The sequence below is a fragment of the Panthera leo genome, chromosome A2 (genome assembly GCF_018350215.1).
Source record: "Panthera leo isolate Ple1 chromosome A2, P.leo_Ple1_pat1.1, whole genome shotgun sequence".
NCBI classification, from domain to species: domain Eukaryota; kingdom Metazoa; phylum Chordata; class Mammalia; order Carnivora; family Felidae; genus Panthera; species Panthera leo.
The window spans coordinates 113,410,766-113,428,609 of NC_056680.1; the positions used below are offsets into that span (position 1 = coordinate 113,410,766).

The 17,844-nt window shown below is 39.5% G+C and overlaps 1 protein-coding gene across 1 annotated transcript in view; it reads right to left on the bottom strand.

Moving 5' to 3' along the window:
- RAPGEF5 (Rap guanine nucleotide exchange factor 5) overlaps positions 1–17,844 on the bottom strand; it is a 225,865-nt gene that overhangs the window by 140,087 nt on the left and 67,934 nt on the right. The gene's annotated exons all lie outside the window — the stretch shown is intronic.

The following is a 17,844-nucleotide window of genomic DNA, read 5'->3' on the forward strand; positions in this document are numbered from 1 at the left end:
TATCCCTCAAAGATTCTAGCTTACACAGAAATTCTAGAAATGTTAAAATAGATGATCCTGGTGTAATTGGATCTCTACTCAAACACAATCAATGTTCACTTCAAGTCTGACAGGTTTACAGCAACCATTTTGGAAAATATGCCACATAAAAGTAAGTGTCATTCACTCAGTGAAATGGAAATAGACAAAATGAACTTTAATAAGTGCCTTCAACCCCACTTATTTGTCCAGATTTTTGGTTGCTCACTGTCTCTCTCCACCACCCCACACTTTGAATGCTTAAGTCCTTTCCTAAAAGCATTCTCAAAGAGGAACATAAAACAAAACCAAAAACGATAACCACAGTTACTTTTGGGGCACCTGGGTGTCTTGGTCAGTTGGGTGTCCGACTTTGGCTCAGGTCATGATATCATGGTTTGTGGGTTCAGCCCCACGTTGGGTTCTCTGCTCCTGGAGCAGAGCCCATTTCAGATCCTCTGTCCCCCCCACCTCTGCCCGTCCCCCATTTGTTCCCTCTCAAAAAATAAACATTAAAACAAAAATAACAATAGTCACTTTAAAAAAAAATTTTAATGTTTTTATTTATTTTTGAGAGAAGAGCACAAGTGAGGGAGGGGCAGAGAGAGGGGGAGACACAGAATCTGAAGCAGGCTCCAGGCTCTGAGCTGTCAGCACAGAGACCGATGCGGGGATCGAACTCACAGACGGTGAGATCATGACCTGAGCTGAAGTCAGACACTTATCTTACTAAGCCACCAAGAACCCCAACCATAGTCACTTTCAAAAATAACATTTTCACTTTAACTTCACTTCACTTCACATAACACTTTCAAAAATACCCCCCCCCCCAAAAAAAAGATACCATGAAGATAATCTTTGGGATATCTATGTTTAGCAGCAACAAAAATTCCATAATGAGCAAGCTCATTCCTCTCTAGGATTAAGCTTAGAAGTGTATGTGCATTCATGTGTTTGGAAGTGCTGGTGAGTTTGGAAGTGTCCTGAAGCTTAATACATTACACTAATGACATTTTATAGGGAGAACTCACAAGTTCAAGGTTACAGAAGATTTGCTATTAAAATTGATCTAATATGTATTCATTTATTTGAAGGCGAAAGTAGATATATACGCTATACTCTGGGACTCCACTGTGAACTGCTTTCACGATGACTAGGCATCACCACAAGAGGAAGGGAGCTTCCTTCACTACTGCTTTACCGCTGTGTTTTCCCTGTCTGGCTAGTACACGGGCCATGCAAAAAGGGTATATTCTTGATTTAGCCCCTTCTATGATACCTTAAGACTCTCTCTGGAAAATTATTCAGTAATGAGAAGACCATCAGTCCCTCTCCAACCATGGGATGTCAGCTCTGAAAATGCTCATAGTAGGAAAATTTGCGGTTGAAAAACGTAGGGAACGGGCACCTGGGTAGGTCAGTTGGTTAAGTGTCTGACTCTTGATTTTGGCTCAGGTCATGATCTTGTGCAATTCATGGGTTTGAGCTCTGTGTTGGGCTCTGAACTGGCAGTGCAGAACCTGCTTGGGATTCTCTCTCTCCCTCTCTCTCTGCCCCTCCCCTGCTTGCACATGCTCTCGTTCTCTCTCTTTCTCATGACATAAACAACAAACTTAAAAAAGAAAAAAAAAAAAGAACTTCAGGAGAAAAAGAGGGCCAAGGGGAAAAAGGATACGTGACCACCAAAAATCCTTTACAAATACTTGCGTGGGTAGTCAAATAAAAACAGTCACAAATGAAAACACCATTTATTGCATCCTTTACATATTTGAAGTTGTTTATAAGTTTTATTGTAATATGACCCTCTCTATTCGGGATTTTCCTCTCTCACAGTGTCACAAATTCTCAGGGGTGGGGGCAAAGATGCAGACAATAAACCAGGATCTTGTCAATGGCTTCCTGATTTTACAACCTCCCAGGGAAGATCCCATCGTGGCTCAGGGACAGGAAGTCAATTTTCCATACCTGAAATTCACAGATATTCAGTTTTTCCTTCTCTAATTAGAAATAAATCTCAAAATATAAAGAGCTCAAAAAAAACAAAGGGATTAGATTCCCAACTTCCTATGGTATCTCATCTTTTCAAAGATTTGGTGGGGCAAGAAAGGGAGGAACAGGGTACATAAGAAACTGACACAACACTTTGGCAGAGCTGGAAGAGAGGAGAGAGGCCAGTGAGAGAGACAAGAATTTCACAGGTGAATGGAGAAGAAATCTGAGTTTAAAAAAATTTTTTTTAAGTAAATGAGATTACTCTATAGAACTACACTAAATCCCCTGAATGTCTGCCATCAGGGAGGATGTAAGAGTGTTTTACGCGGAGTGGGGTGTGTAATAGCTTCCCTGTTTCTGCTCCAGGATGGAGGTTTTTGATAAAAAACCCAAGGGTAGGTATTCTTCCTACAAAACAAAAAGGACAAAGTGCAGATCAAGCAAAAACACAAACTAGCTAAGATCTTATTGCAGCTTCCTATAGCATCTTAACAGAAACTTTTTTTTTTTTTTTTTTAAAGCACACTGGCATGTATTTAATCATTTTCAAATGAATGACTAATTCCTATCTTCTGCATGGAAGTTCTACTGAGGCAGGGACCTGTTTGTCTTTTTATGGTAGCAAGAATCAGCAATCATTCATTGACCCACAGGAGGCGGATGCATAAGCAATCTTTAACCAAAAAAACCCAAAAACCAAAAAACAAACAAACAAAAAAACCTAGAAAGGACCTAGGGGAGAGAAAAATGCAAAGAGAAGACATTCCCCACTAATAAGCTACTCCCAGCAGGAATTTTCAGAAAAGAATATGGGCGGGACTCGGAGCCTCCTATGCAAATATTATTGTGTTGAAAACTAAAACTTTGAGAAGCTGCAGAAACAGAAACTAGAATTTTATTTAAGTACTAATAAAGGACTGGTTGGCCCTGAACAAGCAATCCCATGTTCCAGCACCAGTCTAGGCTTCAGATGGCCAGGACCCTAGCCCACATTTGGACAACTTCCTGAGAGATCCTGAGCAAAAGCCATCCTGCTCATATTACAGCATCCAGCTATAATATGCTCCCGAATTCCTGACATTCAGGAACTGGCTTTTTGTGGGTTTTTTAATAATGTTTTTTTTATTTATGTTTGAGAGAGAGAGACAGACAGACAGACAGACAGACAGACAGGAGTAGGGCAGAGGGAGGGAGACAGGGGACAGAGAATCTCAAGCAGGCTCCATGATGTCAGCGTAGAGACCAACACTGGGCTCAAACACACAAACTGGGAGATCGTGACCTGAGCTGGAATCGAGAGTTGGATGCTTAATCAGGCACCCCCAGGAACTATTTGAGATAATAAATGTATAGTTTTAAATCACTAAATTTTGAGGCAGTTTGTTATACCCAGGAGTCTTTTACAAGAAAAAGGTTATTTTTTTTAATTTATCTACTTGTGTTGTTAGTTAACCTTAGTTTCTCTCACTGTGACTACAATGAACCCTCTTCCTATATCAGGCTCAAGAAATACACTTGCAGGAGCACCTGGGTGGCTCAGTCAGTTGAGCATCAGACTCTCGATTTTGGCTCAGTTCGTGATCCTACAGTTGGTGAGCTCGAGCCCTGCAACGGGCTCTGTGTGACAGCACAAAGTCGCTTGGGACTCTCTCTCTCCCTCTCTGCTCCTCCCCTGTTCATGCTCTCTTTCTCTCTCTCTCTCCCAAAGTAAATAAATACAAATATAAACATCAAAAAAAATACAGATACACATGCAGAGCCAAGAGCCACATTCTGATACACATCATTGTTTTTATTTAATGTGGGCACTAAACCACTGCCCAGGCAGTAGATAGAAGTGGACAAATACTACCTTGGCCTTGTCTATCGTAACGCTTCCCCACTATGACCTGAAGCCCTTGTGGCGAGATGTACTTCAGAATTGAAACCTTTTACATTTCAGAAAGGGATCCTATCTATGTCACATCCTCAGCGAGGTCCGGGGTGGCAACATGTAATCAGAAATCAGACGCACGAATATATATCTGCAATGAAATGCATCATTATTCATACCAAATGAGGCAACAGAAGATTAGAAAAAGCCTCAGGATGTTCGGTGCAGTTTAGACTTTGTCACCCAGTTATGAGAAACTTGTTTTTCAGAGCTTTTATATTTCAGAACTGAGTAATAGATGATACACCTCTATGAACTGTACACTCAAAGGTTCCCTCCCTCATTTTTTCCGTCAGGTTTTCTCTTGTCAAACAGCCATAGAGTCACTGCTTTATTAAGAAATGCTTTCTTTAACTAGCTTGGCTTTTCATCGATCTACTTCAGCAGTTCCCAACCCTGACTGCATACTAGAATCACCGGGGGAGCTTTAAAAAAAAAACTACTGATACTGAGCCCCAGCTGAGTCAGAATCTCTTGGGGAGACTCCAGGCATCAGTACTTGCTGCTATTGTTGTTTCAAAGGTCCCTAGTGATTCCAGGCTGTTTCCGAGGCTGAGAATCACTATTCAGTAAGGTATCTCAGTTTTCCCAAGACTCAACCTTTTAATCTTATAGTCATTTCAACGGGCAGTCCATCTTTCCTTTTTATGTTATTCTCCTCTAATATAATTCCACTGTAAAGGAACATGGCCTTTCCTGTATTTTAGGTATAGAACCATGCTGTAATCCAATCAAATGATAAAATTCTGTTACTACGTCAGCAGTTTCACAGACACAAACTACTCAAGTACACGGAAAACTGCAAGGACACTTTTTAAAAACCTTAAACTTTAATTAAAATATAGTTTACTCAATACACAAGAGCACTAAATAATTCAAAACTCATCTGTAGCTTAGGGTCTATTTGTTTGCTCTTGTGAATATCTACATCAAAGGTAATTAAGGGACCAAGATACCTCAAAACTTTCCCTCTCCCCTTGTTACTCATCAGAAACATGTTGCAACATTTTAAATGTTTATTTATTTTGAGAGACAGCATGTGCACACATGAACAGGGGAGGGGCAGAGCGAGAGTGAGAGCGAGAGCGAGAGAGAGAATGAATCCCAAGCAGCCTTTATGCTGTCAGCACAGAACCCAACATGGAGCTTGATCTCACATGAACCACAAGATCACAACCAGAGCTCAGAGTCTGTTGCTTAACTGTGTGATTACACAACCCAGGTGCCCAAGCACTGTTTTAAAGGTCTTCAATAACCAGCATGGCTGGTCACAAAATAGTCCTGAAATTCAACAAGAATTTGTCTTCTCTTCTCCTTTACACTTTAACAGTGCCTTCAGCCCCCAAATCCAAAGGAAGCTATTTTTATAACAATGCCAAGACTCAAGAGGCAACAGAAAGTGTCAAATGCAAACTCTGAGTGCCAGGGAGGATCTCTGGGAGAGGTTAACTGAGAAGACATGGAGGAAGAGACCCTTGAAAACCAAGCTGGATAGAATGAAGCTCATTGTGAAAAGACAGATCAATTGTGGCAAAGGTCTTAGCAAAGCAGAGGGTAGTCCTTACAAACTAACTTTGAATAAATCACCAATTCAAAGACTTCCTAAAGGTTTTTAGTAAATCTATTAATTTTAGAAACACTTAAATTTTTATTCCATGATAGAAATGTTTTTAAAAGAGGGGAGCCAGGGTGGCTCAGTCGGTTAAGCCTCCCACTTCAACTCAGGTCATGATCTCACGGTTTGTGAGTTCAGCCCCGTAATGGGCTCTGTGCTGACAGCTCAGAGCCTGGAGCCTGCTTCGGATTCTGTGTCTCCCTCCCTCTCTGCCCTCCCCTGCTTGTGCTCTGTCTCTCTCTCTCTCCCTCAAAAATACATAAAAACATTTAAAAACACAGAAACCATTTTCTCAATTCCCTAAATTAAATGTAAGAAGAAACAGTATCCAATTTTCTCCCCTGTCATATTCCCAATTATACTCACTTTTAAACCACTATAAAATCTTAAGCTAGTAAGGACGTTAAGGACTCCAGAAAAAAACAAATAAATATGCTTCTTGAAGTAATTAACACGCTTTTAGATAAGATACAAACTGAGCACTGATGCTGGCTAGACTTTTGTCCTATGAAGAAACTCCCAAGAACTAAGTTACAATTTTCTTTGTTCTTTCCTCAGAGGACTGTTTTTCTATTTCCAAATTCATTATTTTGTTCTGAAGAGCTAATATTGCCACAAGCCTGACATAAGGCTAATCTTGTGATTACCTGTTATTAGAAAACCAATAATTAGAAACCAATAATTAGAAAATTAAGAAGGTTATTTATACATCTGTCTAGACACTACTCCTCTCCACCTAAGAGTTTATTTACCAATAGTTGTTTTCCTGGTCATTTTTGTCACCATATCAAAGATGTATTTGTTAAGCATGCTGGCATGATAAAATATGCTTACTCATCTATTTCAAGTCCATTAGGGATATCTAAAAAATCTTTTATACACAATTTTATGTTGAACATGTGCAGATATGCCTATTTATTTTATTCTAACTTAGACAACAACCGACCACTCAAGAGACCAATATGTATGGAGAAGTGGCCGGAAAACAACAAGATGCACTGGAATCAAGTCCATCACTTAGGTTTTTAAGTCTGTTATTTAAGTCTGCTACATGTGCATACATCTGCTTTCACAGAGGTTCACATTAAAAAGATCTGGCAATTTTTAGGTGATCACAAGCATGGTGTAAATTAACAACGGAAATGAGGTTACTCAGAATGAGTAACAATGTTTTTAGGAACATTACAAGAAGGATAACATTCAGGCCACCAAAAAAAAAAAAACAAAACCAAAACCCAAATCTGATAGAATCCAGAAAGACCAACATCTGGAATGTATTCGGTGTGGAGTATCATCGGTTTAGGTTCATGAGGAGTAGACAGTGTCCACAGGAGGATAACTGGGGCATAGCCCCCTCCTTGTAGCTAAACGTGCGAATGCTGCACCCTTTATTCCCCTGGTCCTCTCTGCAGGATTTGACTCTGTTTCCTATTCTCTTCTTAACCACCGTGATTTCATGACACCACATACTCTAAGGTTTTTCTCTTTCCTGACTGCGATTTCTCTTCTCTCAAGGCTCTCCTTTTCTTCTACCTTTACATGTTGATGATCCTTCATGATCTGTCCTTATCCCTCTAGATCCTCCCTTTCTGTTCATTCTCCATAGGCAATCTCATTTACTCACAGTGCTTCAATTCGATCTGCATCTCTAGAGCCTTACAGGCCCATATCCATTCACCTCCTAGACCTAAATATCCCACGAGTAGCTCAAACTCAACATTTCTAAATATGAAGTCACTTTCTTACCACTTTTTCCTATAAAATTTTCTCTAAAATTGCTCTATGTCCCATACACCAAATCAGTGAATGGTACCACCATGCCCCCGGGGTCTCAAACCAAAAAGTAAGGTGTCCCTGACTTAGCTCAGCCCGCCATGTTTTTCCATTCAGTTAATCCCTAATTTATCTCTCTTCAAACCCCATCATTCTTTACAGCAAGACTAATCATCTTACAATATAAATTTTACATTACATCTCTTGCTAAAACAAATTCCTCAAATACTTTCCCACGACACCATGACAGAGTCCACTGTCTAATATGGAATATGTAGTAGTCTTCTGATCTAGTCCTCAGTATTATCTCTGTCTCCATGCCTCCTCTCAAAATCTATGTTTGAAAAAAAGAAAATGCTCTGGCCCTAGTACAACAGAACTTTTGCAATTCTCTGAAAGGGCCATGCTCTTCCTCCAATCTGGGCCTGTGCCTTTTCAGATGCTCTCTGTCTGGAATGCCTCTCCAACTCCACGCTTTGTGTGACCATGACTTTCTTGTCCTTCAGGTCTCATCTTTGGTACTGTCTTCTCTTGAGGGCTACCCACCTCCCCCAGTGGCACTAAGTCCTCCCTGCCTAGGCTCTAGTAACATTTACCTCAATTCTAGCACTATCACAGGCTAGTGAACTGGGGGTCCCCAATAGTTTATTACGAGCCCCCTGAAATGAACTCCTTTGCTCATCATTCTGACGCTGGCTCTTGGTACCACCCCTAGTACATATGTTTGTGATCAAGAATAGAAATGAAGTGTTTGTAGTTGCTTCAGAGAAGACTTAGGCGGAACACGATCATAAGCTTCAGATATTTCAAAGGTTGAAGGTAAAACTGAGACCAATGGAGGGAAGTTACAAAAAGGCATGCTTTAGCACTAAGAACTTTCAAATAATCAGAGCTATCCACAGTGGAAATGGTCTACCACATGAGGTTCAGCTTTATAGGGGAAGGTAAAGATCAAGCACTCAGACCAAAGGATTGTTCCAACAATTTGTTTGACAAATGTCTCCTTTCAGAATCACTCACTACCAAAAGTGAGTAAGCATAAGCCTCCTGCAGGTAGTGGTATCTGTGAGTTCAACAGTAGGTGATGTCACCGTCATCTAACCCACCCAACAGAGATAAAGGTGGTACAAATCTTAACAAACAGATGAAAAATAACTGTTGGGGGCCATTTCCTGGAAATCTCATAAATTTCATAGTGCAAATCAGAGGAGAAGCTACAGATGTACTGGTTGAAAGAAATCTGAAAAGAGCAAGCTAAGAACACTGACATCTTTTCAGAAAAGCATGTGTATCTACTCCTTCAGTTTTCAAAACTGCTCTTACTACTTCTGATCAGATTTCCTCAAAGCTCTAACTGCTGGTCAATACGAATTTCTTGACAAATAAAAATATCACATATATGAAATATATTTTAAGTAAACAAGTTGGACATTCTGATTTTAGTTATACTAATGAAATAAAACATTACGTTGGCTTCATTAAATATTTAGTTTTTATGTCTCATTATTTTTTCCATTTTTTGGTAAGCGCAGAGTATTTTCTTTCTTCTTTTTTAAAAAAAATGTTATTTATTTTGAGTGAGAGAGTACATGTGTGCATGCACAAGCGAGGGAGGGGCAGAGAGGGAGGGAGAGAGAGAGAATCCCAAACAGGCTGTGCACTGTCAGTGAAGAGCCCAAAACAGGGCTTGATTCCATGAACTGTGAGGTCATGACCTGAGCCAAAATCAAGAGTTGGATACTCAACTGAGCCACCCAGGCACCCCTCATTGTGTTTTTTGGAGGTGAGGTTCTCAACTGCAGATATAGTAGAACTGTCAACACCAGTCAGGTCCCAGAAATTCTAGGCGTCTCCTATCTCTACGGATATTACATTAGAAAGACTTGTATTCGGATGAATTCAGATCAACTAAAATTCCCTCCAATCAGAAAGTCTACCTATAAAAATTGCTAACGTGGGAGGGCTTCCTAGAAGAAAAGATTCAGAGCTCAACATCCAAAAGCCTAAGACGGCAGAAGGAAATCTCCATTTATTTTACATCAACTTTGAGAAGAGTTCTAGGATTCCAGTTTGCAGGGTTGAGTAACAGCCCTCTACCTCAGAGGACTGTTTTTAATTTTTTTTTTTAACGTTTATTTATTTTTGAGACAGAGAGAGACAGAGCATGAACGGGGGAGGGTCAGAGAGAGGGAGACACAGTCTGAAACAGGCTCCAGGCTCTGAGCTGTCAGCACAGAGCCTGACGCGGGGCTCGAACTCACGGACCATGAGATCATGACCTGAGCCGAAGTCAGCCGCTTAACTGACTGAGCCACCCAGGCGCCCCAAGAGGACTGTTTTTAGAATTACACTAGTTAACACCCAAAGCATCTGGAACAGTGCCTGACACATAGTGAGTGCTATGTGCTAGTTACCATCATATTATTATAATTAATATAGTTGAGCTTAATAAATATTATATAAATAAATATCTAGTCCTTAATTTGTTTAATACTCCATAGGCTTAAGCCCCTTCTTCCCACCTGAATTATACTCTTTGACAACCAGTATTGTCTCTGCTTTATTATATTCCACCCACCTAGTTCCTGCTCCTTTGCAACTAGCATAAAAGGGACTGATAGGTTTCATCAAAAAGTTGTGAAGAGTGTTTAAAGTGCTTGTATGTTCAGAATTCTTCAAGTATTAAGAATAAACTTTTAAATTTTCACAGAATTCTGGAGATTTCATAAATGTACGAAGGACAGAATTTAGTTTTAGAAATGCGCTTCCAAACCTCAGAGGTATCCAAAAACTTAACTAGCTTTGAGAGATTAACTGCTACTTTATGATTAAGGAATTATGGGTATGTAACGAGGAATGTGTATTTATTTTATATTTCTGTCATTGCAAACTACCACCTATTTACTGGCTTAAAATGACATCCATTCATCATCTCACACTTCCATAGGTCAGGAGTCTGGGTATAGTGTGGCTCAACCACTATACCACAGGCTATGCCACATGTCTCCTTAGAGACTCACAAGGCCTAAATCAGTGTTTGGGCACAGCCGTGTTCTTTATCACAGGCTCTGGGGGACAATATGCCTCCAGGGTCATTCAGGTTGTTGGCATCATGTAGGTCTTGTGTCTGTAAAATTGAGGTGCTTGTTTCATTGCTAGAACGTGGCGGGCTGCTCTGAGTTTCTGAGTCCCTTGCACATGGGATCCTACTTCTCACATCTAGCAATGCCACACTTAATCCTTTTCGTGCTTGGAATTCTTTCTTACCTTCTCTTCTGCCATTTCTCTTTGACTACCGCCCAGCCAACTTCTTTGTTTTTAAGGGCTCATGTGATTCAGACTGGGTCCACACAGACAATCCAGGTCTGACGACTTACTCATATCTGCAAAATATCTTTTGCCATGTAATGCAATGTTTGCAGATGCCCAGTAATGTATTCATCTTTGGGGGACCATTCTCCCTACTACAGAATAGTAACACAGATCCTCACAGCCTTCTAAAAAAGTATCCATGAACACATCTTTAGGGCCTTATCATCACTTGCTAAGAGAGCCTAGTTCTGGAAAATGACTTACCTGCTATGAAATCAGAGTATGCCTCTGAGTTCACACAATGCAACCAGAAGAGCTTACAAATCAGTCTGAATGAATTTCTCAATCACTAAACCATATGCAGCCATGTTTACCAGTATTTAATGATTCTGAACAAGTTAAAAATTAAAATACTATGTAACGTAATTGTTCAAATAAGAAGAGGATTTTATAATCAAATCCCAAACCCAACTTGCAGAAACCTATTCAGTAACTATGAACTATTTTAAGTGAAGAGAATGTGGCAAATTGCTTTTTGAACCCTGAACTGTTATTTTAAATCTCATTTGGACTCTTAATTAATACTTCCTATCTCAAACGTTCCATCTTTCTAATGTGAAGGATAACACACCCAGCTCTGGGGGATTGAAATGTGACAGTGCACGAAAAGCATTAGCAGAATGCCTGCACAAGATAAGAACTCAACAAATATTAGCCAGTCTTAGCCCTTTACCGATGTCTTCCTTAAATCAACAACAGGATAATAAATGGGATCTGCAAGAAAGTTTCTTCAATAATTTCCCCCACCAAGAAATTCATCTCTGTGTTGTTTACAATAGCAAAAGATTGAAAATAACCACAATGTTCAAAAATAGGAGATAATGAAAACTCCATGGAATGTGATACTTTGGAACCACTACAAATGCCATAGGAGCAGCTTTTCAGCACTGAAAACATACTCTGTAAAAAGTACAGATCACAAAATAAAAGAGTCTCTCTTTTTTTCATAAAAAAGTATACACACAAGAAAAGTAACCTAGGAAGTAATAAACACTTAAGTTAATAATGAGTTACTAATGAGTAGTTTCATTACAGAAATGTTTTCTATTCTGAAATTACTTTCAATTGCGAAGTCTTTATGTTCAAACCAAACTATCCAAGTGTCAGATAAATAAAAAGAACTGCAAACACAACCCACAGTAATGACAACTCACTACCGGCTTTACCATCATTTTGACACTTACAAACATAAGAGTGGAACTCACGTAATTGCTACTCAGTATTCACATAAACTTTCATTATATACTAAGTTCTACAACATTATAACAGAAATTAAGTTAAAATCTACCTTATTCCATCACCACCAAAAACTCAAGTAATTTTCATTTCTTTATACGTCTCCTGGTCCTGCTGCATGTATGGACATATTATAAGAAGCTATTACATGGCCTTAAGGATGCAAAACTACATTTCATGTAAGCAGCTGTAAGAAGTTCTATTTTAAACAAATGCATGAAGTGGCAGTCCAAGACGAAATGTTCATGGATCATTCTTTTAAAACTCTTTCAGCTTCCCTCAGATAAGTTTTCACAGTAACACTTTACAAACACGAGTGTCAATATACAAATCGATAGCTGAATCGTGTATTTCTATTCCTTGTCAATTAAAAATGTCTTCTGTGTGTTTTGCATATCAAAATGATTTCATTCATCTTGGCAAGAGATACCCCAATACCATAATATACATGAATACACACATGCACACACATACAAACACACACACTTTACTCCTATTCACAGGGATTTGTTGAGACCTCTTTTATTCTTGAATGGGTTCTATACACTCACACTTTCTGAACAAATGCTTTTAAATCAATGTTCCCTCATTGGCATCATTTCGATAGGTGAAACAGCATATATTATGCTGCTTATCAAAATGAAATTCTCAAGGCTAGCGTTAAATGAGAGTACCATATAATCTGAGTATGCACAGATGGTTTCTTTGGAAACAGAGATAACTTAGTAATTAACGTTAAAAGTTGGTGTGTGTGTGTGTGTGTGTACATGTGGCATTTAGGGATTTATTCCCAGGATGAAGAAAACCATTCTCATATGCAATAGATATAAAACACATAAGCATTTTTTATTGACATAGGATAGGAATCTATCATTTGGCTATCTGTTCAAATATTGAGTCATGGGGGCACCTGGGTGGTCAGTCACTTAAGAGTCCGTCATCACCTCAGGTCATGATCTCACTGTTGGTAAGTTCAAGCCCCACATCAGGCTTTGCACTGACGGTGCAAAGCCTGCCTGGGATCCTCTCTCCTTCTCTCTCTCTGCCCCTCCCCAACATGTGCTGTCTCTCCCAAAGTGAATAAATAAACTTTAAAAAAAATCTAAAAAAAATATTGACAGTCATGGGTTAGTGAAATGTCACTGAGATCCTACCTGAGGAAAACTGAAGGAGCTTTACTAGCTGTCCACGTGATCCGAGAGACCTACCATCCACAGCCCAAGGCCCTTTGGACACTCTAGCTGATGAGGGTAGTTCTAAAGAACAGTGAGGGAAGGTACTAACAAGTCCCTCGGCTTCTTGTAAATGACAAGAACAATGAATACCATGCCAGATATGTGCTATAATTCTTCTGGTGCCTTTTTGATGTTCTTTGAAATCAGGTCTGCCTTCTAGGGCCTCATTTGACACTTTTTCTCAAAATTCAATCTACTTGGCTTTTCCCCAAATCACACGGTAACTCTTAAACCCCTGGAAACATTGGAGCCAAGGTAATGATTCCAAATAGGAATTTTATGTTCCCTACAGATAAGAAATATAAGGTAACAAGATGTTCATGATCCTGTAGCAGCCAGACAGAACGTTAGTCATTCCCGGGGGGATTAACTTACTTTGTATTCTCTGAGCAAACACGCCCGCTCAAGTCCCTGATAGACTAAGAAAAGGGAGATTAACTACACTCCATTTCTCCATTCCCCAGAAAGGAAGAGGCAGATAGCCAGGAAAAAAAGGGTGAATGGAAGCTAGCATTTGAGTGTTTTAAAAAATCTATTTCTAAATATGGTAAAAATCATCACTGGATTGTGCTTATCATGTATTAAATGTGACTTAATCTCCCCACTCTCACTAGCCTAAGATTATTCCCAAACCTTGTTAACTTGGCAACAATCTCTTAAGTAGATCTCCAAAATTCTAAGTTTCTAAAGACTCCTCAAAACCCAGATCCCGTGCTACTTCTGCTCCCTCAACTGGTACCATTTTTAAAGTTTCCAATTGAAAAAGTTGTCACTGTTATCTTCAGACACTACTGTTTAAAAGGGAATTTCTCCAATGTACCAAACCCAACGTGCAGATTCAAGTATGAACAGAAGGAATCCTAACCACATCACGTGCTTCCCAAAGCCTGTGAAAGGCACATCCTTATAGAAAAAGACTGAAGCTTCAGGTTGAAAGACTGGACATGGCAAAGGAGAGGAGATCCAAATGTGCAGAAGTAGAACATAAGAATAGGCAACAGCAAAGGAAGGAAAGAGCCAGCAGGACAGACCATCTCGAAAAGTTTGCATCCTTGAGTTCCATTGTGTACTTGATGATACAGGACAACTGCCTGTTCATTAAGACCCAGTTCCTTGTACCTCCATAACAAGTATTTCCCAAGAACTCTAAGGAAAAGACAAACTGGGAGAAGAATCAGACAAAGCCCCAAGTTAGGTGCAGGTCTTAGTGAATGAGACTCAACTAGGTCTGTTCTACCTAGAAAGCAGGATCCAAAATGGAGAAAAAGTGAAAACAAGACTTAAACTACAAAGAATGCTAGAAATCATGTGAGAACAAGTTCACAGGTGATGTGAAAACTGATGGCGTTAAGTCACAACTTCTGGACACTGAGCAGGGAAAAATGTTTTTGTGACAGTGACAAGCAGTCAGTTAAAACCATGTTTTTTGTTCCTGTAAAAAGAAAGTTAATAGCAGGTTTCTTTTTCTCTAAACTTTCACCCAACATTATATATCCTAGCATGAATTTTTGCTTGGAGGGCGGGGGGTGGGGGGGTGCTTCATTTGCTTCAAGGTCTTCTAGAACTTTTAGCAGACACTCCATTTATAATTTGGGTTTGATTGGTGAGATTTTTTTTTTTTTTTCAGCTCAGTGGTATTTCTCAGAGAATGATACTGTACCTGAAGACCCTATGAGAAGGAATTTAGAAATTCCATTAAAAGCATCATATGTAGGGGTGCCTGGGTAGGTCAGTGCTTAAAGGCCTCAACTCTTGATTTTAGCTGAGGTCATGATCTCACTGTTGTGAGATTGAGCACCATGTCAGGGAGCCTGCTTAAGATTCTCTCTCCCTCTGTCCCTCCCCTACTCATGCACATATGCTCATTCTCTCTCCTCTCTCTCCAAAAAAAAAAAAAAAAAAAAAAAAAAAAAAAGCATCATACGCAGAGCTTTTAGGATAAAGTTGGATGAACTGAAGAAAATGAACAAATGGATAGAGTAGAAACAGAGAAACCATCTAAACTGGTAAGAATGATAAACTAAATCAGCTCTGAGAAGGAATACAAGGTAGTAAGAGTGTCTAGTTAACAGTCCCAGAGTTTTAGATTTTGTCCTTCTCCTCTTTGATCTCTCTTCCTAAACTTGCAACACTTGATTTGTAATTTTAATTCATCTCTCAAGGTATGGCCACAAACCCTCCATCACTACCACCACCAGGTTAATGTTTTATTGCAGACACTCAACCCTGTTCTTTCTCACCATCTAAGTGATGGCTGACTTCAGGACCAAGCAGCACAGAGTACCACACCACATGCCCCCTCTCCTTTTGTAAGTGCCACTAATGTAACCATACCACCAAACAGGCATCTAATATACATAATTCACAACGTAGCCTAACTTGCATTACTTCAGTGGCTTGACAATTAGACTGTGTGAACAAAAATCACAAATTTCACTCAATTTGTGTTTTCTTATCTCTACAATTTCCATCATGAAAATTATTCTAAAGAAAGAGAAACAGCCTGGTAGGGTTTGTTTTGGATGTTGGTCTTAAGTAAGAGATAGAAGCCTAGAATCAGCTTTATCTCTTACTCAAGGATGCTCATGTTTCCATTTCCTGTCTTTGAACGTTTCCAAGTACTCTTGGTTCTTCTCAAAATTTAGCTTACTTCATAAATTTACATCCTAAGAACTATGGCTTTCACACCCATACTTAATTCACTATAAATTCTCCCCTACATTTAGTTTACCCTGGATTGTAACAAAAACATAAAAGCTGTATCATCAGTTCTGAATGCTTTTGTCATGAACACTGTTAGAATTCACGTTTAAAAATAAAATAAAATAAAATAACATAATGCTGAGAACTTCAAGGATAGGAGCAGGTAGGTTGTAATTCAAGGGCTCTTTTCAGTTGTTCAGCTTTAACAAACCAACGGAGATTCACAGTAAATGAGAAAGAAAAGGTTTTCAAGTTATCAAAGTTTGTAGGGTCAGAAGATATCAGAAAAGCAGCTAAGGTGCTGAGGCAGAAACCGTATGTACAAACAGGGAAACTCTTTCCCGATAATAATGCCCAGAGTGTTTCTGGAGACATTCTATAATGCAAGGAGTCTACTCGAGCCATGTTCTTTTCCCCTCAACTGAAAACCTCTTACAGAGTCTTACTGTTAAGGTTTTGGGATGTTAGGTACTTGGGAGAGTAGCTCTTTCCTGAAAATCACCAGAAACATGGCTAGAACATTTTTATCATTCATGTTTATGTAAATTTAACAACTGTAAATCTGACTGAGTCATCATGACAATTTTATTTCTACATATGCACTGTCTTCTTATGTTCCTTTAATATAAAAACTGACTTGTGAGATTTTCTTCCAGGGTAGAATATCAGGGTAGGTATTGTTTTTTTTAGAGGATGGGACCTTTCCCTTGATGAACCAAAGGTGGAATAATAAACTACTGGGGTTAAAGAAATGAACGATTTCTTATAAGACCACATATACAAAGCTCTCAAGTTTGATAACAAGAGAATAAAACAGCACAGAAAACTGTACTGCTGGAGATTACCACCCCCTTTGTAATACCCCCAGACACAAACCCTTGAAGAGCATATTAACAATTCCACATTGCGTGTCACTTTTGCTCTTTAATGTGTTTGGGGGTTATGGTGGATGAGAACTGATGTGCATAAATATTCTCCTTCCTACATGGTGTTTGCACCTATGTAACAAAGTTTTGATACCACTGACAATAGGAATGACTACATTGTGAACACATGAGGCACAATGGTTCCTTCACAAAGGCTTATACAATGCATGGAGGACTTTTAGAACTTAGATATGGTCCAGTCCAACCACTTAACCAATGACACATTGTTGGAAGAATTAAGAATCAAGGTCCTCGGGGCGCCTGGGTGGCTCAGTCGGTTGGGCGGCCGACTTCGGCTGAGGTCATGATCTCGCGGTCCGTGAGTTCGAGCCCCGCGTCGGGCTCTGTGCTGACAGCTCAGAGCCTGGAGCCTGTTTCAGATTCTGTGTCTCCCTCTCTCTGACCCTCCCCCATTCATGCTCAGTCTCTCTCTGTCTCAAAAATAAATAAACGTTAAAAAAAAATTAAAAAAAAAAAAAAAAGAATCAAGGTCCTCAATTTCAGTTCAATGATATTTTCACTATCCTAGACCAATGACCCATGGATTTAAAGAGATGAAATTTTCTTCTCTGTACTTTATTCTCATCGCTAATTACCATTACACCTATACCTTACCTCAATCCATTCAATCTTTTAGCTTGGAGATTATTCCAGTAAGATCACTTCAACCAAATATTTAGCAAATGCTTTGCTGTCTATCCCACCTTTTCAGAGGCTCTCTTTTTAAAAAAAAATTTTTTTTTGATGTTTATTTATTTTTGAGTGGGAGAGAGACGGAACACAAGCTGGGGAGGGGCAGAGAGAGATGGAGACACAGAATCTGAAGCAGGCTCCAGGCTCCAACCTGTCAGCACAGAGCCCAATGTGGGGCTCAAACTCAGATGGTGACCTGGGTTGAAGTGGGAGACTTAACCGACTGAGCCACCAAGGCACCCCTGAGTGGCATCGTTGAATTTTATTTTCATGGTATAAACCATTCAGTTATTTCTCTCTCATGGTCCTCTCATCTTCCTACTTACCATGGATGCTCCCCAAGACCCT